The sequence below is a fragment of the Engystomops pustulosus genome, chromosome 7 (genome assembly GCF_040894005.1).
Source record: "Engystomops pustulosus chromosome 7, aEngPut4.maternal, whole genome shotgun sequence".
In the NCBI taxonomy this organism is placed as follows: domain Eukaryota; kingdom Metazoa; phylum Chordata; class Amphibia; order Anura; family Leptodactylidae; genus Engystomops; species Engystomops pustulosus.
In genome coordinates, this window is record NC_092417.1 from 140,682,565 (window position 1) to 140,701,067 (window position 18,503).

The 18,503-nt window shown below is 46.3% G+C and overlaps 21 non-coding genes across 21 annotated transcripts; 14 read left to right on the forward strand and 7 right to left on the reverse strand.

Moving 5' to 3' along the window:
• Positions 1-694: 694 nt before the first annotated feature.
• On the forward strand, positions 695-768 carry TRNAT-AGU (transfer RNA threonine (anticodon AGU)). The gene has a single exon. It is a non-coding gene; the product is annotated as a tRNA-Thr (tRNA).
• A 393-nt stretch (positions 769-1,161) lies between these two features.
• On the reverse strand, positions 1,162-1,243 carry TRNAS-GCU (transfer RNA serine (anticodon GCU)). Its single transcript has one exon. It is a non-coding gene; the product is annotated as a tRNA-Ser (tRNA).
• A 684-nt stretch (positions 1,244-1,927) lies between these two features.
• TRNAT-AGU (transfer RNA threonine (anticodon AGU)) lies at positions 1,928-2,001 on the forward strand. Its single transcript has one exon. It is a non-coding gene; the product is annotated as a tRNA-Thr (tRNA).
• Positions 2,002-2,394: 393 nt separating this feature from the next.
• Positions 2,395-2,476, reverse strand: TRNAS-GCU (transfer RNA serine (anticodon GCU)). Its single transcript has one exon. It is a non-coding gene; the product is annotated as a tRNA-Ser (tRNA).
• A 684-nt stretch (positions 2,477-3,160) lies between these two features.
• Positions 3,161-3,234, forward strand: TRNAT-AGU (transfer RNA threonine (anticodon AGU)). The gene has a single exon. It is a non-coding gene; the product is annotated as a tRNA-Thr (tRNA).
• Positions 3,235-3,627: 393 nt separating this feature from the next.
• TRNAS-GCU (transfer RNA serine (anticodon GCU)) lies at positions 3,628-3,709 on the reverse strand. Its single transcript has one exon. It is a non-coding gene; the product is annotated as a tRNA-Ser (tRNA).
• Positions 3,710-5,626: 1,917 nt separating this feature from the next.
• TRNAT-AGU (transfer RNA threonine (anticodon AGU)) lies at positions 5,627-5,700 on the forward strand. Its single transcript has one exon. It is a non-coding gene; the product is annotated as a tRNA-Thr (tRNA).
• A 1,178-nt stretch (positions 5,701-6,878) lies between these two features.
• Positions 6,879-6,952, forward strand: TRNAT-AGU (transfer RNA threonine (anticodon AGU)). The gene has a single exon. It is a non-coding gene; the product is annotated as a tRNA-Thr (tRNA).
• Positions 6,953-7,345: 393 nt separating this feature from the next.
• TRNAS-GCU (transfer RNA serine (anticodon GCU)) lies at positions 7,346-7,427 on the reverse strand. The gene has a single exon. It is a non-coding gene; the product is annotated as a tRNA-Ser (tRNA).
• Positions 7,428-8,110: 683 nt separating this feature from the next.
• TRNAT-AGU (transfer RNA threonine (anticodon AGU)) lies at positions 8,111-8,184 on the forward strand. Its single transcript has one exon. It is a non-coding gene; the product is annotated as a tRNA-Thr (tRNA).
• A 1,178-nt stretch (positions 8,185-9,362) lies between these two features.
• TRNAT-AGU (transfer RNA threonine (anticodon AGU)) lies at positions 9,363-9,436 on the forward strand. The gene has a single exon. It is a non-coding gene; the product is annotated as a tRNA-Thr (tRNA).
• A 393-nt stretch (positions 9,437-9,829) lies between these two features.
• Positions 9,830-9,911, reverse strand: TRNAS-GCU (transfer RNA serine (anticodon GCU)). The gene has a single exon. It is a non-coding gene; the product is annotated as a tRNA-Ser (tRNA).
• A 684-nt stretch (positions 9,912-10,595) lies between these two features.
• On the forward strand, positions 10,596-10,669 carry TRNAT-AGU (transfer RNA threonine (anticodon AGU)). Its single transcript has one exon. It is a non-coding gene; the product is annotated as a tRNA-Thr (tRNA).
• A 393-nt stretch (positions 10,670-11,062) lies between these two features.
• TRNAS-GCU (transfer RNA serine (anticodon GCU)) lies at positions 11,063-11,144 on the reverse strand. Its single transcript has one exon. It is a non-coding gene; the product is annotated as a tRNA-Ser (tRNA).
• A 684-nt stretch (positions 11,145-11,828) lies between these two features.
• TRNAT-AGU (transfer RNA threonine (anticodon AGU)) lies at positions 11,829-11,902 on the forward strand. Its single transcript has one exon. It is a non-coding gene; the product is annotated as a tRNA-Thr (tRNA).
• A 1,159-nt stretch (positions 11,903-13,061) lies between these two features.
• On the forward strand, positions 13,062-13,135 carry TRNAT-AGU (transfer RNA threonine (anticodon AGU)). The gene has a single exon. It is a non-coding gene; the product is annotated as a tRNA-Thr (tRNA).
• A 1,178-nt stretch (positions 13,136-14,313) lies between these two features.
• TRNAT-AGU (transfer RNA threonine (anticodon AGU)) lies at positions 14,314-14,387 on the forward strand. The gene has a single exon. It is a non-coding gene; the product is annotated as a tRNA-Thr (tRNA).
• Positions 14,388-15,546: 1,159 nt separating this feature from the next.
• On the forward strand, positions 15,547-15,620 carry TRNAT-AGU (transfer RNA threonine (anticodon AGU)). The gene has a single exon. It is a non-coding gene; the product is annotated as a tRNA-Thr (tRNA).
• Positions 15,621-16,798: 1,178 nt separating this feature from the next.
• TRNAT-AGU (transfer RNA threonine (anticodon AGU)) lies at positions 16,799-16,872 on the forward strand. The gene has a single exon. It is a non-coding gene; the product is annotated as a tRNA-Thr (tRNA).
• A 393-nt stretch (positions 16,873-17,265) lies between these two features.
• On the reverse strand, positions 17,266-17,347 carry TRNAS-GCU (transfer RNA serine (anticodon GCU)). Its single transcript has one exon. It is a non-coding gene; the product is annotated as a tRNA-Ser (tRNA).
• A 684-nt stretch (positions 17,348-18,031) lies between these two features.
• On the forward strand, positions 18,032-18,105 carry TRNAT-AGU (transfer RNA threonine (anticodon AGU)). The gene has a single exon. It is a non-coding gene; the product is annotated as a tRNA-Thr (tRNA).
• Positions 18,106-18,503: the final 398 nt, after the last annotated feature.

The window sequence follows — 18,503 nt, forward strand, 5'->3', positions numbered from 1 at the left end:
CCACCTCGTCCTGGTGAGCGCCGTGGTTCCCTTTGACAAACTCCCAAACAAAGTGTGCCTAGTCGGTGCCTGCAGAGTTTTGCTGATCGGTCATGGGCTGAGTGGGTCATACCTCGCCTCCTACAGTAAGTAATGCCTCAAGAAGATGCATGGAAAACCCTTGAAAGGTGGACCTATGCTAAGGGATGCCAAACCATTTCCAGACATCCCTGGCATGTCTTCCATCCATCTATTCTGCCTTATGCATGGAAAGCAGAGCAGGTAACAATTCTTGCTCTGCTAAGAAGCGGCTCAATCACCTATGGAACCGCAAACCTCTAGCTCTCCACGAAGTTCCAGCTGCTATTGTCGTCTGCAAATTTGTCGGTGTGGATGCCTTTTTCAAAAAGTTTTTGCTTTTCTAATTGTCATGACTGAAAGCTTCATCCTTTTACAAGTTGCTGCCAAGTATGGAACAGAACTCCAGTACCGTGTGGGCCCTTAAAGAAAGCAGTGGAAAACGACTGCGGATAAAGGGACACACCTCAGTTGTCTACCTAGTATCTGCTCACCTTCCTTTTTCCAGCCCTGAAAAGAAAAACCATGAAGGTTTGAGCCACCCCATCAGGTCATGAAAGGTTGCAGGAATTGGAAACATCCGATAGCAGTGGCGTTTTTTTTAAGCTGCACAGCTGTGCCAGCTTTGCCATCACAAGGCGCTGTGGCTTAGTTGGTTAAAGCGCCTGTCTAGTAAACAGGAGATCCTGAGTTCGAATCTCAGCAGTGCCTTTCTTTCTTCTCTTTTGAGCTTCTGAAGCAAACCAAAAAAAAGTTATTCGCTCACGTCTGACATCTTACTTGTCTTTCACACAGTCCTAAGGTAGACCAGTCAGGGGATCTAGAATCAGTACCAGCTAAAGGCTGCAAAGGACAAAGAGGCCTTCATCTTCATGAGAAGGCCGAGGATGCCATCAAGCATGAAAAATAAAAAGAGTGGACTTAACCCGTTGATATGCCACGTAACTTGTATGCCACACAACAAATATGCGTCTTTCCTAGCTTTAATAAGAGCCGTCTTGAGAGGTCACAGTTAAAGTCCACCATGGAGGGGACAATAACTGCTTGTCCAGTAAAAAGAGGATTAGCAAACAAAGATTTCAGCTTGGACGAAGCAGAAGAAATCGACGAGGATGGGATTCGAACCCATGCATGCAGAGCACAATGGATTAGCAGTCCATCGCCTTAACCACTCGGCCACCTCGTCCTGGTGAGCACCGTGGTTCCCTTTGACAAACTCCCAAACAAAGTGTGCTTAGTCGGTGCCTGCAGAGTTTTGCTGATCGGTCATGGGCTGAGTGGGTCATACCTCGCCTCCTACAGTAAGTAATGCCTCAAGAAGATGCATGGAAAACCCTTGAAAGGTGGACCTATGCTAAGGGATGCCAAACCATTTCCAGACATCCCTGCCATGTCTTCCATCCATCTATTCTGCCTTATGCATGGAAAGCAGAGCAGGTAACAATTCTTGCTCTGCAAAGAAGCGGCTCAATCACCTATGGAACCGCAAACCTCTAGCTCTCCACGAAGTTCCAGCTGCTATTGTCGTCTGCAAATTTGTCGGTGTGGATGCCTTTTTCAAAAAGTTTTTGCTTTTCTAATTGTCATGACTGAAAGCTTCATCCTTTTACAAGTTGCTGCCAAGTATGGAACAGAACTCCAGTACCGTGTGGGCCCTTAAAGAAAGCAGTGGAAAACGACTGCGGATAAAGGGACACACCTCAGTTGTCTACCTAGTATCTGCTCACCTTCCTTTTTCCAGCCCTGAAAAGAAAAACCATGAAGGTTTGAGCCACCCCATCAGGTCATGAAAGGTTGCAGGAATTGGAAACATCCAATAGCAGTGGCGTTTTTTTTAAGCTGCACAGCTGTGCCAGCTTTGCCATCACAAGGCGCTGTGGCTTAGTTGGTTAAAGCGTCTGTCTAGTAAACAGGAGATCCTGAGTTCGAATCTCAGCAGTGCCTTTCTTTCTTCTCTTTTGAGCTTCTGAAGCAAACCAAAAAAAAGTTATTCGCTCACGTCTGACATCTTACTTGTCTTTCACACAGTCCTAAGGTAGACCAGTCAGGGGATCTAGAATCAGTACCAGCTAAAGGCTGCAAAGGACAAAGAGGCCTTCATCTTCATGAGAAGGCCGAGGATGCCATCAAGCATGAAAAATAAAAAGAGTGGACTTAACCCGTTGATATGCCATGTAACTTGTATGCCACACAACAAATATGCGTCTTTCCTAGCTTTAATAAGAGCCGTCTTGAGAGGTCACAGTTAAAGTCCACCATGGAGGGGACAATCACTGCTTGTCCAGTAAAAAGAGGATTAGCAAACAAAGATTTCAGCTTGGACGAAGCAGAAGAAATCGACGAGGATGGGATTCGAACCCATGCATGCAGAGCACAATGGATTAGCAGTCCATCGCCTTAACCACTCGGCCACCTCGTCCTGGTGAGCGCCGTGGTTCCCTTTGACAAACTCCCAAACAAAGTGTGCCTAGTCGGTGCCTGCAGAGTTTTGCTGATCGGACATGGGCTGAGTGGGTCATACCTCGCCTCCTACAGTAAGTAATGCCTCAAGAAGATGCATGGAAAACCCTTGAAAGGTGGACCTATGCTAAGGGATGCCAAACCATTTCCAGACATCCCTGGCATGTCTTCCATCCATCTATTCTGCCTTATGCATGGAAAGCAGAGCAGGTAACAATTCTTGCTCTGCTAAGAAGCGGCTCAATCACCTATGGAACCGCAAACCTCTAGCTCTCCACGAAGTTCCAGCTGCTATTGTCGTCTGCAAATTTGTCGGTGTGGATGCCTTTTTCAAAAAGTTTTTGCTTTTCTAATTGTCATGACTGAAAGCTTCATCCTTTTACAAGTTGCTGCCAAGTATGGAACAGAACTCCAGTACCGTGTGGGCCCTTAAAGAAAGCAGTGGAAAACGACTGCGGATAAAGGGACACACCTCAGTTGTCTACCTAGTATCTGCTCACCTTCCTTTTTCCAGCCCTGAAAAGAAAAACCATGAAGGTTTGAGCCACCCCATCAGGTCATGAAAGGTTGCAGGAATTGGAAACATCCGATAGCAGTGGCGTTTTTTTTAAGCTGCACAGCTGTGCCAGCTTTGCCATCACAAGGCGCTGTGGCTTAGTTGGTTAAAGCGCCTGTCTAGTAAACAGGAGATCCTGAGTTCGAATCTCAGCAGTGCCTTTCTTTCTTCTCTTTTGAGCTTCTGAAGCAAACCAAAAAAAAGTTATTCGCTCACGTCTGACATCTTACTTGTCTTTCACACAGTCCTAAGGTAGACCAGTCAGGGGATCTAGAATCAGTACCAGCTAAAGGCTGCAAAGGACAAAGAGGCCTTCATCTTCATGAGAAGGCCGAGGATGCCATCAAGCATGAAAAATAAAAAGAGTGGACTTAACCCGTTGATATGCCACGTAACTTGTATGCCACACAACAAATATGCGTCTTTCCTAGCTTTAATAAGAGCCGTCTTGAGAGGTCACAGTTAAAGTCCACCATGGAGGGGACAATCACTGCTTGTCCAGTAAAAAGAGGATTAGCAAACAAAGATTTCAGCTTGGACGAAGCAGAAGAAATCGACGAGGATGGGATTCGAACCCATGCATGCAGAGCACAATGGATTAGCAGTCCATCGCCTTAACCACTCGGCCACCTCGTCCAGGTGAGCACCGTGGTTCCCTTTGACAAACTCCCAAACAAAGTGTGCTTAGTCGGTGCCTGCAGAGTTTTGCTGATCGGTCATGGGCTGAGTGGGTCATACCTCGCCTCCTACAGTAAGTAATGCCTCAAGAAGATGCATGGAAAACCCTTGAAAGGTGGACCTATGCTAAGGGATGCCAAACCATTTCCAGACATCCCTGCCATGTCTTCCATCCATCTATTCTGCCTTATGCATGGAAAGCAGAGCAGGTAACAATTCTTGCTCTGCAAAGAAGCGGCTCAATCACCTATGGAACCGCAAACCTCTAGCTCTCCACGAAGTTCCAGCTGCTATTGTCGTCTGCAAATTTGTCGGTGTGGATGCCTTTTTCAAAAAGTTTTTGCTTTTCTAATTGTCATGACTGAAAGCTTCATCCTTTTACAAGTTGCTGCCAAGTATGGAACAGAACTCCAGTACCGTGTGGGCCCTTAAAGAAAGCAGTGGAAAACGACTGCGGATAAAGGGACACACCTCAGTTGTCTACCTAGTATCTGCTCACCTTCCTTTTTCCAGCCCTGAAAAGAAAAACCATGAAGGTTTGAGCCACCCCATCAGGTCATGAAAGGTTGCAGGAATTGGAAACATCCGATAGCAGTGGCGTTTTTTTTAAGCTGCACAGCTGTGCCAGCTTTGCCATCACAAGGCGCTGTGGCTTAGTTGGTTAAAGCGCCTGTCTAGTAAACAGGAGATCCTGAGTTCGAATCTCCGCAGTGCCTTTCTTTCTTCTCTTTTGAGCTTCTGAAGCAAACCAAAAAAAAGTTATTCGCTCACGTCTGACATCTTACTTGTCTTTCACACAGTCCTAAGGTAGACCAGTCAGGGGATCTAGAATCAGTACCAGCTAAAGGCTGCAAAGGACAAAGAGGCCTTCATCTTCATGAGAAGGCCGAGGATGCCATCAAGCATGAAAAATAAAAAGAGTGGACTTAACCCGTTGATATGCCACGTAACTTGTATGCCACACAACAAATATGCGTCTTTCCTAGCTTTAATAAGAGCCGTCTTGAGAGGTCACAGTTAAAGTCCACCATGGAGGGGACAATCACTGCTTGTCCAGTAAAAAGAGGATTAGCAAACAAAGATTTCAGCTTGGACGAAGCAGAAGAAATCGACGAGGATGGGATTCGAACCCATGCATGCAGAGCACAATGGCTTAGCAGTCCATCGCCTTAACCACTCGGCCACCTCGTCCTGGTGAGCACCGTGGTTCCCTTTGACAAACTCCCAAACAAAGTGTGCTTAGTCGGTGCCTGCAGAGTTTTGCTGATCGGTCATGGGCTGAGTGGGTCATACCTCGCCTCCTACAGTAAGTAATGCCTCAAGAAGATGCATGGAAAACCCTTGAAAGGTGGACCTATGCTAAGGGATGCCAAACCATTTCCAGACATCCCTGCCATGTCTTCCATCCATCTATTCTGCCTTATGCATGGAAAGCAGAGCAGGTAACAATTCTTGCTCTGCAAAGAAGCGGCTCAATCACCTATGGAACCGCAAACCTCTAGCTCTCCACGAAGTTCCAGCTGCTATTGTCGTCTGCAAATTTGTCAGTGTGGATGCCTTTTTCAAAAAGTTTTTGCTTTTCTAATTGTCATGACTGAAAGCTTCATCCTTTTACAAGTTGCTGCCAAGTATGGAACAGAACTCCAGTACCGTGTGGGCCCTTAAAGAAAGCAGTGGAAAACGACTGCGGATAAAGGGACACACCTCAGTTGTCTACCTAGTATCTGCTCACCTTCCTTTTTCCAGCCCTGAAAAGAAAAACCATGAAGGTTTGAGCCACCCCATCAGGTCATGAAAGGTTGCAGGAATTGGAAACATCCAATAGCAGTGGCGTTTTTTTTAAGCTGCACAGCTGTGCCAGCTTTGCCATCACAAGGCGCTGTGGCTTAGTTGGTTAAAGCGCCTGTCTAGTAAACAGGAGATCCTGAGTTCGAATCTCAGCAGTGCCTTTCTTTCTTCTCTTTTGAGCTTCTGAAGCAAACCAAAAAAAAGTTATTCGCTCACGTCTGACATCTTACTTGTCTTTCACACAGTCCTAAGGTAGACCAGTCAGGGGATCTAGAATCAGTACCAGCTAAAGGCTGCAAAGGACAAAGAGGGCTGCAAAGGACAAAGAGGCCTTCATCTTCATGAGAAGGCCGAGGATGACATCAAGCATGAAAAATAAAAAGAGTGGACTTAACCCGTTGATATGCCATGTAACTTGTATGCCACACAACAAATATGCGTCTTTCCTAGCTTTAATAAGAGCCGTCTTGAGAGGTCACAGTTAAAGTCCACCATGGAGGGGACAATCACTGCTTGTCCAGTAAAAAGAGGATTAGCAAACAAAGATTTCAGCTTGGACGAAGCAGAAGAAATCGACGAGGATGGGATTCGAATCCATGCATGCAGAGCACAATGGATTAGCAGTCCATCGCCTTAACCACTCGGCCACCTCGTCCTGGTGAGCGCCGTGGTTCCCTTTGACAAACTCCCAAACAAAGTGTGCCTAGTCGGTGCCTGCAGAGTTTTGCTGATCGGTCATGGGCTGAGTGGGTCATACCTCGCCTCCTACAGTAAGTAATGCCTCAAGAAGATGCATGGAAAACCCTTGAAAGGTGGACCTATGCTAAGGGATGCCAAACCATTTCCAGACATCCCTGGCATGTCTTCCATCCATCTATTCTGCCTTATGCATGGAAAGCAGAGCAGGTAACAATTCTTGCTCTGCTAAGAAGCGGCTCAATCACCTATGGAACCGCAAACCTCTAGCTCTCCACGAAGTTCCAGCTGCTATTGTCGTCTGCAAATTTGTCGGTGTGGATGCCTTTTTCAAAAAGTTTTTGCTTTTCTAATTGTCATGACTGAAAGCTTCATCCTTTTACAAGTTGCTGCCAAGTATGGAACAGAACTCCAGTACCGTGTGGGCCCTTAAAGAAAGCAGTGGAAAACGACTGCGGATAAAGGGACACACCTCAGTTGTCTACCTAGTATCTGCTCACCTTCCTTTTTCCAGCCCTGAAAAGAAAAACCATGAAGGTTTGAGCCACCCCATCAGGTCATGAAAGGTTGCAGGAATTGGAAACATCCGATAGCAGTGGCGTTTTTTTTAAGCTGCACAGCTGTGCCAGCTTCGCCATCACAAGGCGCTGTGGCTTAGTTGGTTAAAGCGCCTGTCTAGTAAACAGGAGATCCTGAGTTCGAATCTCAGCAGTGCCTTTCTTTCTTCTCTTTTGAGCTTCTGAAGCAAACCAAAAAAAAGTTATTCGCTCACGTCTGACATCTTACTTGTCTTTCACACAGTCCTAAGGTAGACCAGTCAGGGGATCTAGAATCAGTACCAGCTAAAGGCTGCAAAGGACAAAGAGGCCTTCATCTTCATGAGAAGGCCGAGGATGCCATCAAGCATGAAAAATAAAAAGAGTGGACTTAACCCGTTGATATGCCACGTAACTTGTATGCCACACAACAAATATGCGTCTTTCCTAGCTTTAATAAGAGCCGTCTTGAGAGGTCACAGTTAAAGTCCACCATGGAGGGGACAATCACTGCTTGTCCAGTAAAAAGAGGATTAGCAAACAAAGATTTCAGCTTGGACGAAGCAGAAGAAATCGACGAGGATGGGATTCGAACCCATGCATGCAGAGCACAATGGATTAGCAGTCCATCGCCTTAACCACTCGGCCACCTCGTCCTGGTGAGCCTGTGGTTCCCTTTGACAAACTCCCAAACAAAGTGTGCTTAGTCGGTGCCTGCAGAGTTTTGCTGATCGGTCATGGGCTGAGTGGGTCATACCTCGCCTCCTACAGTAAGTAATGCCTCAAGAAGATGCATGGAAAACCCTTGAAAGGTGGACCTATGCTAAGGGATGCCAAACCATTTCCAGACATCCCTGCCATGTCTTCCATCCATCTATTCTGCCTTATGCATGGAAAGCAGAGCAGGTAACAATTCTTGCTCTGCAAAGAAGCGGCTCAATCACCTATGGAACCGCAAACCTCTAGCTCTCCACGAAGTTCCAGCTGCTATTGTCGTCTGCAAATTTGTCGGTGTGGATGCCTTTTTCAAAAAGTTTTTGCTTTTCTAATTGTCATGACTGAAAGCTTCATCCTTTTACAAGTTGCTGCCAAGTATGGAACAGAACTCCAGTACCGTGTGGGCCCTTAAAGAAAGCAGTGGAAAACGACTGCGGATAAAGGGACACACCTCAGTTGTCTACCTAGTATCTGCTCACCTTCCTTTTTCCAGCCCTGAAAAGAAAAACCATGAAGGTTTGAGCCACCCCATCAGGTCATGAAAGGTTGCAGGAATTGGAAACATGAAATAGCAGTGGCGTTTTTTTTAAGCTGCACAGCTGTGCCAGCTTTGCCATCACAAGGCGCTGTGGCTTAGTTGGTTAAAGCGCCTGTCTAGTAAACAGGAGATCCTGAGTTCGAATCTCAGCAGTGCCTTTCTTTCTTCTCTTTTGAGCTTCTGAAGCAAACCAAAAAAAAGTTATTCGCTCACGTCTGACATCTTACTTGTCTTTCACACAGTCCTAAGGTAGACCAGTCAGGGGATCTAGAATCAGTACCAGCTAAAGGCTGCAAAGGACAAAGAGGGCTGCAAAGGACAAAGAGGCCTTCATCTTCATGAGAAGGCCGAGGATGCCATCAAGCATGAAAAATAAAAAGAGTGGACTTAACCCGTTGATATGCCATGTAACTTGTATGCCACACAACAAATATGCGTCTTTCCTAGCTTTAATAAGAGCCGTCTTGAGAGGTCACAGTTAAAGTCCACCATGGAGGGGACAATCACTGCTTGTCCAGTAAAAAGAGGATTAGCAAACAAAGATTTCAGCTTGGACGAAGCAGAAGAAATCGACGAGGATGGGATTCGAATCCATGCATGCAGAGCACAATGGATTAGCAGTCCATCGCCTTAACCACTCGGCCACCTCGTCCTGGTGAGCGCCGTGGTTCCCTTTGACAAACTCCCAAACAAAGTGTGCCTAGTCGGTGCCTGCAGAGTTTTGCTGATCGGTCATGGGCTGAGTGGGTCATACCTCGCCTCCTACAGTAAGTAATGCCTCAAGAAGATGCATGGAAAACCCTTGAAAGGTGGACCTATGCTAAGGGACGCCAAACCATTTCCAGACATCCCTGGCATGTCTTCCATCCATCTATTCTGCCTTATGCATGGAAAGCAGAGCAGGTAACAATTCTTGCTCTGCTAAGAAGCGGCTCAATCACCTATGGAACCGCAAACCTCTAGCTCTCCACGAAGTTCCAGCTGCTATTGTCGTCTGCAAATTTGTCGGTGTGGATGCCTTTTTCAAAAAGTTTTTGCTTTTCTAATTGTCATGACTGAAAGCTTCATCCTTTTACAAGTTGCTGCCAAGTATGGAACAGAACTCCAGTACCGTGTGGGCCCTTAAAGAAAGCAGTGGAAAACGACTGCGGATAAAGGGACACACCTCAGTTGTCTACCTAGTATCTGCTCACCTTCCTTTTTCCAGCCCTGAAAAGAAAAACCATGAAGGTTTGAGCCACCCCATCAGGTCATGAAAGGTTGCAGGAATTGGAAACATCCGATAGCAGTGGCGTTTTTTTTAAGCTGCACAGCTGTGCCAGCTTTGCCATCACAAGGCGCTGTGGCTTAGTTGGTTAAAGCGCCTGTCTAGTAAACAGGAGATCCTGAGTTCGAATCTCAGCAGTGCCTTTCTTTCTTCTCTTTTGAGCTTCTGAAGCAAACCAAAAAAAAGTTATTCGCTCACGTCTGACATCTTACTTGTCTTTCACACAGTCCTAAGGTAGACCAGTCAGGGGATCTAGAATCAGTACCAGCTAAAGGCTGCAAAGGACAAAGAGGCCTTCATCTTCATGAGAAGGCCGAGGATGCCATCAAGCATGAAAAATAAAAAGAGTGGACTTAACCCGTTGATATGCCACGTAACTTGTATGCCACACAACAAATATGCGTCTTTCCTAGCTTTAATAAGAGCCGTCTTGAGAGGTCACAGTTAAAGTCCACCATGGAGGGGACAATAACTGCTTGTCCAGTAAAAAGAGGATTAGCAAACAAAGATTTCAGCTTGGACGAAGCAGAAGAAATCGACGAGGATGGGATTCGAACCCATGCATGCAGAGCACAATGGATTAGCAGTCCATCGCCTTAACCACTCGGCCACCTCGTCCTGGTGAGCACCGTGGTTCCCTTTGACAAACTCCCAAACAAAGTGTGCTTAGTCGGTGCCTGCAGAGTTTTGCTGATCGGTCATGGGCTGAGTGGGTCATACCTCGCCTCCTACAGTAAGTAATGCCTCAAGAAGATGCATGGAAAACCCTTGAAAGGTGGACCTATGCTAAGGGATGCCAAACCATTTCCAGACATCCCTGCCATGTCTTCCATCCATCTATTCTGCCTTATGCATGGAAAGCAGAGCAGGTAACAATTCTTGCTCTGCAAAGAAGCGGCTCAATCACCTATGGAACCGCAAACCTCTAGCTCTCCACGAAGTTCCAGCTGCTATTGTCGTCTGCAAATTTGTCGGTGTGGATGCCTTTTTCAAAAAGTTTTTGCTTTTCTAATTGTCATGACTGAAAGCTTCATCCTTTTACAAGTTGCTGCCAAGTATGGAACAGAACTCCAGTACCGTGTGGGCCCTTAAAGAAAGCAGTGGAAAACGACTGCGGATAAAGGGACACACCTCAGTTGTCTACCTAGTATCTGCTCACCTTCCTTTTTCCAGCCCTGAAAAGAAAAACCATGAAGGTTTGAGCCACCCCATCAGGTCATGAAAGGTTGCAGGAATTGGAAACATCCAATAGCAGTGGCGTTTTTTTTAAGCTGCACAGCTGTGCCAGCTTTGCCATCACAAGGCGCTGTGGCTTAGTTGGTTAAAGCGTCTGTCTAGTAAACAGGAGATCCTGAGTTCGAATCTCAGCAGTGCCTTTCTTTCTTCTCTTTTGAGCTTCTGAAGCAAACCAAAAAAAAGTTATTCGCTCACGTCTGACATCTTACTTGTCTTTCACACAGTCCTAAGGTAGACCAGTCAGGGGATCTAGAATCAGTACCAGCTAAAGGCTGCAAAGGACAAAGAGGCCTTCATCTTCATGAGAAGGCCGAGGATGCCATCAAGCATGAAAAATAAAAAGAGTGGACTTAACCCGTTGATATGCCATGTAACTTGTATGCCACACAACAAATATGCGTCTTTCCTAGCTTTAATAAGAGCCGTCTTGAGAGGTCACAGTTAAAGTCCACCATGGAGGGGACAATCACTGCTTGTCCAGTAAAAAGAGGATTAGCAAACAAAGATTTCAGCTTGGACGAAGCAGAAGAAATCGACGAGGATGGGATTCGAACCCATGCATGCAGAGCACAATGGATTAGCAGTCCATCGCCTTAACCACTCGGCCACCTCGTCCTGGTGAGCGCCGTGGTTCCCTTTGACAAACTCCCAAACAAAGTGTGCCTAGTCGGTGCCTGCAGAGTTTTGCTGATCGGACATGGGCTGAGTGGGTCATACCTCGCCTCCTACAGTAAGTAATGCCTCAAGAAGATGCATGGAAAACCCTTGAAAGGTGGACCTATGCTAAGGGATGCCAAACCATTTCCAGACATCCCTGGCATGTCTTCCATCCATCTATTCTGCCTTATGCATGGAAAGCAGAGCAGGTAACAATTCTTGCTCTGCTAAGAAGCGGCTCAATCACCTATGGAACCGCAAACCTCTAGCTCTCCACGAAGTTCCAGCTGCTATTGTCGTCTGCAAATTTGTCGGTGTGGATGCCTTTTTCAAAAAGTTTTTGCTTTTCTAATTGTCATGACTGAAAGCTTCATCCTTTTACAAGTTGCTGCCAAGTATGGAACAGAACTCCAGTACCGTGTGGGCCCTTAAAGAAAGCAGTGGAAAACGACTGCGGATAAAGGGACACACCTCAGTTGTCTACCTAGTATCTGCTCACCTTCCTTTTTCCAGCCCTGAAAAGAAAAACCATGAAGGTTTGAGCCACCCCATCAGGTCATGAAAGGTTGCAGGAATTGGAAACATCCGATAGCAGTGGCGTTTTTTTTAAGCTGCACAGCTGTGCCAGCTTTGCCATCACAAGGCGCTGTGGCTTAGTTGGTTAAAGCGCCTGTCTAGTAAACAGGAGATCCTGAGTTCGAATCTCAGCAGTGCCTTTCTTTCTTCTCTTTTGAGCTTCTGAAGCAAACCAAAAAAAAGTTATTCGCTCACGTCTGACATCTTACTTGTCTTTCACACAGTCCTAAGGTAGACCAGTCAGGGGATCTAGAATCAGTACCAGCTAAAGGCTGCAAAGGACAAAGAGGCCTTCATCTTCATGAGAAGGCCGAGGATGCCATCAAGCATGAAAAATAAAAAGAGTGGACTTAACCCGTTGATATGCCACGTAACTTGTATGCCACACAACAAATATGCGTCTTTCCTAGCTTTAATAAGAGCCGTCTTGAGAGGTCACAGTTAAAGTCCACCATGGAGGGGACAATCACTGCTTGTCCAGTAAAAAGAGGATTAGCAAACAAAGATTTCAGCTTGGACGAAGCAGAAGAAATCGACGAGGATGGGATTCGAACCCATGCATGCAGAGCACAATGGCTTAGCAGTCCATCGCCTTAACCACTCGGCCACCTCGTCCTGGTGAGCACCGTGGTTCCCTTTGACAAACTCCCAAACAAAGTGTGCTTAGTCGGTGCCTGCAGAGTTTTGCTGATCGGTCATGGGCTGAGTGGGTCATACCTCGCCTCCTACAGTAAGTAATGCCTCAAGAAGATGCATGGAAAACCCTTGAAAGGTGGACCTATGCTAAGGGATGCCAAACCATTTCCAGACATCCCTGCCATGTCTTCCATCCATCTATTCTGCCTTATGCATGGAAAGCAGAGCAGGTAACAATTCTTGCTCTGCAAAGAAGCGGCTCAATCACCTATGGAACCGCAAACCTCTAGCTCTCCACGAAGTTCCAGCTGCTATTGTCGTCTGCAAATTTGTCGGTGTGGATGCCTTTTTCAAAAAGTTTTTGCTTTTCTAATTGTCATGACTGAAAGCTTCATCCTTTTACAAGTTGCTGCCAAGTATGGAACAGAACTCCAGTACCGTGTGGGCCCTTAAAGAAAGCAGTGGAAAACGACTGCGGATAAAGGGACACACCTCAGTTGTCTACCTAGTATCTGCTCACCTTCCTTTTTCCAGCCCTGAAAAGAAAAACCATGAAGGTTTGAGCCACCCCATCAGGTCATGAAAGGTTGCAGGAATTGGAAACATCCAATAGCAGTGGCGTTTTTTTTAAGCTGCACAGCTGTGCCAGCTTTGCCATCACAAGGCGCTGTGGCTTAGTTGGTTAAAGCGCCTGTCTAGTAAACAGGAGATCCTGAGTTCGAATCTCAGCAGTGCCTTTCTTTCTTCTCTTTTGAGCTTCTGAAGCAAACCAAAAAAAAGTTATTCGCTCACGTCTGACATCTTACTTGTCTTTCACACAGTCCTAAGGTAGACCAGTCAGGGGATCTAGAATCAGTACCAGCTAAAGGCTGCAAAGGACAAAGAGGGCTGCAAAGGACAAAGAGGCCTTCATCTTCATGAGAAGGCCGAGGATGACATCAAGCATGAAAAATAAAAAGAGTGGACTTAACCCGTTGATATGCCATGTAACTTGTATGCCACACAACAAATATGCGTCTTTCCTAGCTTTAATAAGAGCCGTCTTGAGAGGTCACAGTTAAAGTCCACCATGGAGGGGACAATCACTGCTTGTCCAGTAAAAAGAGGATTAGCAAACAAAGATTTCAGCTTGGACGAAGCAGAAGAAATCGACGAGGATGGGATTCGAATCCATGCATGCAGAGCACAATGGATTAGCAGTCCATCGCCTTAACCACTCGGCCACCTCGTCCTGGTGAGCGCCGTGGTTCCCTTTGACAAACTCCCAAACAAAGTGTGCCTAGTCGGTGCCTGCAGAGTTTTGCTGATCGGTCATGGGCTGAGTGGGTCATACCTCGCCTCCTACAGTAAGTAATGCCTCAAGAAGATGCATGGAAAACCCTTGAAAGGTGGACCTATGCTAAGGGATGCCAAACCATTTCCAGACATCCCTGGCATGTCTTCCATCCATCTATTCTGCCTTATGCATGGAAAGCAGAGCAGGTAACAATTCTTGCTCTGCTAAGAAGCGGCTCAATCACCTATGGAACCGCAAACCTCTAGCTCTCCACGAAGTTCCAGCTGCTATTGTCGTCTGCAAATTTGTCGGTGTGGATGCCTTTTTCAAAAAGTTTTTGCTTTTCTAATTGTCATGACTGAAAGCTTCATCCTTTTACAAGTTGCTGCCAAGTATGGAACAGAACTCCAGTACCGTGTGGGCCCTTAAAGAAAGCAGTGGAAAACGACTGCGGATAAAGGGACACACCTCAGTTGTCTACCTAGTATCTGCTCACCTTCCTTTTTCCAGCCCTGAAAAGAAAAACCATGAAGGTTTGAGCCACCCCATCAGGTCATGAAAGGTTGCAGGAATTGGAAACATCCGATAGCAGTGGCGTTTTTTTTAAGCTGCACAGCTGTGCCAGCTTTGCCATCACAAGGCGCTGTGGCTTAGTTGGTTAAAGCGCCTGTCTAGTAAACAGGAGATCCTGAGTTCGAATCTCAGCAGTGCCTTTCTTTCTTCTCTTTTGAGCTTCTGAAGCAAACCAAAAAAAAGTTATTCGCTCACGTCTGACATCTTACTTGTCTTTCACACAGTCCTAAGGTAGACCAGTCAGGGGATCTAGAATCAGTACCAGCTAAAGGCTGCAAAGGACAAAGAGGCCTTCATCTTCATGAGAAGGCCGAGGATGCCATCAAGCATGAAAAATAAAAAGAGTGGACTTAACCCGTTGATATGCCACGTAACTTGTATGCCACACAACAAATATGCGTCTTTCCTAGCTTTAATAAGAGCCGTCTTGAGAGGTCACAGTTAAAGTCCACCATGGAGGGGACAATCACTGCTTGTCCAGTAAAAAGAGGATTAGCAAACAAAGATTTCAGCTTGGACGAAGCAGAAGAAATCGACGAGGATGGGATTCGAACCAATGCATGCAGAGCACAATGGATTAGCAGTCCATCGCCTTAACCACTCGGCCACCTCGTCCTGGTGAGCACCGTGGTTCCCTTTGACAAACTCCCAAACAAAGTGTGCTTAGTCGGTGCCTGCAGAGTTTTGCTGATCGGTCATGGGCTGAGTGGGTCATACCTCGCCTCCTACAGTAAGTAATGCCTCAAGAAGATGCATGGAAAACCCTTGAAAGGTGGACCTATGCTAAGGGATGCCAAACCATTTCCAGACATCCCTGCCATGTCTTCCATCCATCTATTCTGCCTTATGCATGGAAAGCAGAGCAGGTAACAATTCTTGCTCTGCAAAGAAGCGGCTCAATCACCTATGGAACCGCAAACCTCTAGCTCTCCACGAAGTTCCAGCTGCTATTGTCGTCTGCAAATTTGTCGGTGTGGATGCCTTTTTCAAAAAGTTTTTGCTTTTCTAATTGTCATGACTGAAAGCTTCATCCTTTTACAAGTTGCTGCCAAGTATGGAACAGAACTCCAGTACCGTGTGGGCCCTTAAAGAAAGCAGTGGAAAACGACTGCGGATAAAGGGACACACCTCAGTTGTCTACCTAGTATCTGCTCACCTTCCTTTTTCCAGCCCTGAAAAGAAAAACCATGAAGGTTTGAGCCACCCCATCAGGTCATGAAAGGTTGCAGGAATTGGAAACATGAAATAGCAGTGGCGTTTTTTTTAAGCTGCACAGCTGTGCCAGCTTTGCCATCACAAGGCGCTGTGGCTTAGTTGGTTAAAGCGCCTGTCTAGTAAACAGGAGATCCTGAGTTCGAATCTCAGCAGTGCCTTTCTTTCTTCTCTTTTGAGCTTCTGAAGCAAACCAAAAAAAAGTTATTCGCTCACGTCTGACATCTTACTTGTCTTTCACACAGTCCTAAGGTAGACCAGTCAGGGGATCTAGAATCAGTACCAGCTAAAGGCTGCAAAGGACAAAGAGGGCTGCAAAGGACAAAGAGGCCTTCATCTTCATGAGAAGGCCGAGGATGCCATCAAGCATGAAAAATAAAAAGAGTGGACTTAACCCGTTGATATGCCATGTAACTTGTATGCCACACAACAAATATGCGTCTTTCCTAGCTTTAATAAGAGCCGTCTTGAGAGGTCACAGTTAAAGTCCACCATGGAGGGGACAATCACTGCTTGTCCAGTAAAAAGAGGATTAGCAAACAAAGATTTCAGCTTGGACGAAGCAGAAGAAATCGACGAGGATGGGATTCGAATCCATGCATGCAGAGCACAATGGATTAGCAGTCCATCGCCTTAACCACTCGGCCACCTCGTCCTGGTGAGCGCCGTGGTTCCCTTTGACAAACTCCCAAACAAAGTGTGCCTAGTCGGTGCCTGCAGAGTTTTGCTGATCGGTCATGGGCTGAGTGGGTCATACCTCGCCTCCTACAGTAAGTAATGCCTCAAGAAGATGCATGGAAAACCCTTGAAAGGTGGACCTATGCTAAGGGACGCCAAACCATTTCCAGACATCCCTGGCATGTCTTCCATCCATCTATTCTGCCTTATGCATGGAAAGCAGAGCAGGTAACAATTCTTGCTCTGCTAAGAAGCGGCTCAATCACCTATGGAACCGCAAACCTCTAGCTCTCCACGAAGTTCCAGCTGCTATTGTCGTCTGCAAATTTGTCGGTGTGGATGCCTTTTTCAAAAAGTTTTTGCTTTTCTAATTGTCATGACTGAAAGCTTCATCCTTTTACAAGTTGCTGCCAAGTATGGAACAGAACTCCAGTACCGTGTGGGCCCTTAAAGAAAGCAGTGGAAAACGACTGCGGATAAAGGGACACACCTCAGTTGTCTACCTAGTATCTGCTCACCTTCCTTTTTCCAGCCCTGAAAAGAAAAACCATGAAGGTTTGAGCCACCCCATCAGGTCATGAAAGGTTGCAGGAATTGGAAACATCCGATAGCAGTGGCGTTTTTTTTAAGCTGCACAGCTGTGCCAGCTTTGCCATCACAAGGCGCTGTGGCTTAGTTGGTTAAAGCGCCTGTCTAGTAAACAGGAGATCCTGAGTTCGAATCTCAGCAGTGCCTTTCTTTCTTCTCTTTTGAGCTTCTGAAGCAAACCAAAAAAAAGTTATTCGCTCACGTCTGACATCTTACTTGTCTTTCACACAGTCCTAAGGTAGACCAGTCAGGGGATCTAGAATCAGTACCAGCTAAAGGCTGCAAAGGACAAAGAGGCCTTCATCTTCATGAGAAGGCCGAGGATGCCATCAAGCATGAAAAATAAAAAGAGTGGACTTAACCCGTTGATATGCCACGTAACTTGTATGCCACACAACAAATATGCGTCTTTCCTAGCTTTAATAAGAGCCGTCTTGAGAGGTCACAGTTAAAGTCCACCATGGAGGGGACAATCACTGCTTGTCCAGTAAAAAGAGGATTAGCAAACAAAGATTTCAGCTTGGACGAAGCAGAAGAAATCGACGAGGATGGGATTCGAACCCATGCATGCAGAGCACAATGGATTAGCAGTCCATCGCCTTAACCACTCGGCCACCTCGTCCTGGTGAGCACCGTGGTTCCCTTTGACAAACTCCCAAACAAAGTGTGCTTAGTCGGTGCCTGCAGAGTTTTGCTGATCGGTCATGGGCTGAGTGGGTCATACCTCGCCTCCTACAGTAAGTAATGCCTCAAGAAGATGCATGGAAAACCCTTGAAAGGTGGACCTATGCTAAGGGATGCCAAACCATTTCCAGACATCCCTGCCATGTCTTCCATCCATCTATTCTGCCTTATGCATGGAAAGCAGAGCAGGTAACAATTCTTGCTCTGCTAAGAAGCGGCTCAATCACCTATGGAACCGCAAACCTCTAGCTCTCCACGAAGTTCCAGCTGCTATTGTCGTCTGCAAATTTGTCGGTGTGGATGCCTTTTTCAAAAAGTTTTTGCTTTTCTAATTGTCATGACTGAAAGCTTCATCCTTTTACAAGTTGCTGCCAAGTATGGAACAGAACTCCAGTACCGTGTGGGCCCTTAAAGAAAGCAGTGGAAAACGACTGCGGATAAAGGGACACACCTCAGTTGTCTACCTAGTATCTGCTCACCTTCCTTTTTCCAGCCCTGAAAAGAAAAACCATGAAGGTTTGAGCCACCCCATCAGGTCATGAAAGGTTGCAGGAATTGGAAACATCCGATAGCAGTGGCGTTTTTTTTAAGCTGCACAGCTGTGCCAGCTTTGCCATCACAAGGCGCTGTGGCTTAGTTGGTTAAAGCGCCTGTCTAGTAAACAGGAGATCCTGAGTTCGAATCTCAGCAGTGCCTTTCTTTCTTCTCTTTTGAGCTTCTGAAGCAAACCAAAAAAAAGTTATTCGCTCACGTCTGACATCTTACTTGTCTTTCACACAGTCCAAAGGTAGACCAGTCAGGGGATCTAGAATCAGTACCAGCTAAAGGCTGCAAAGGACAAAGAGGCCTTCATCTTCATGAGAAGGCCGAGGATGCCATCAAGCATGAAAAATAAAAAGAGTGGACTTAACCCGTTGATATGCCACGTAACTTGTATGCCACACAACAAATATGCGTCTTTCCTAGCTTTAATAAGAGCCGTCTTGAGAGGTCACAGTTAAAGTCCACCATGGAGGGGACAATCACTGCTTGTCCAGTAAAAAGAGGATTAGCAAACAAAGATTTCAGCTTGGACGAAGCAGAAGAAATCGACG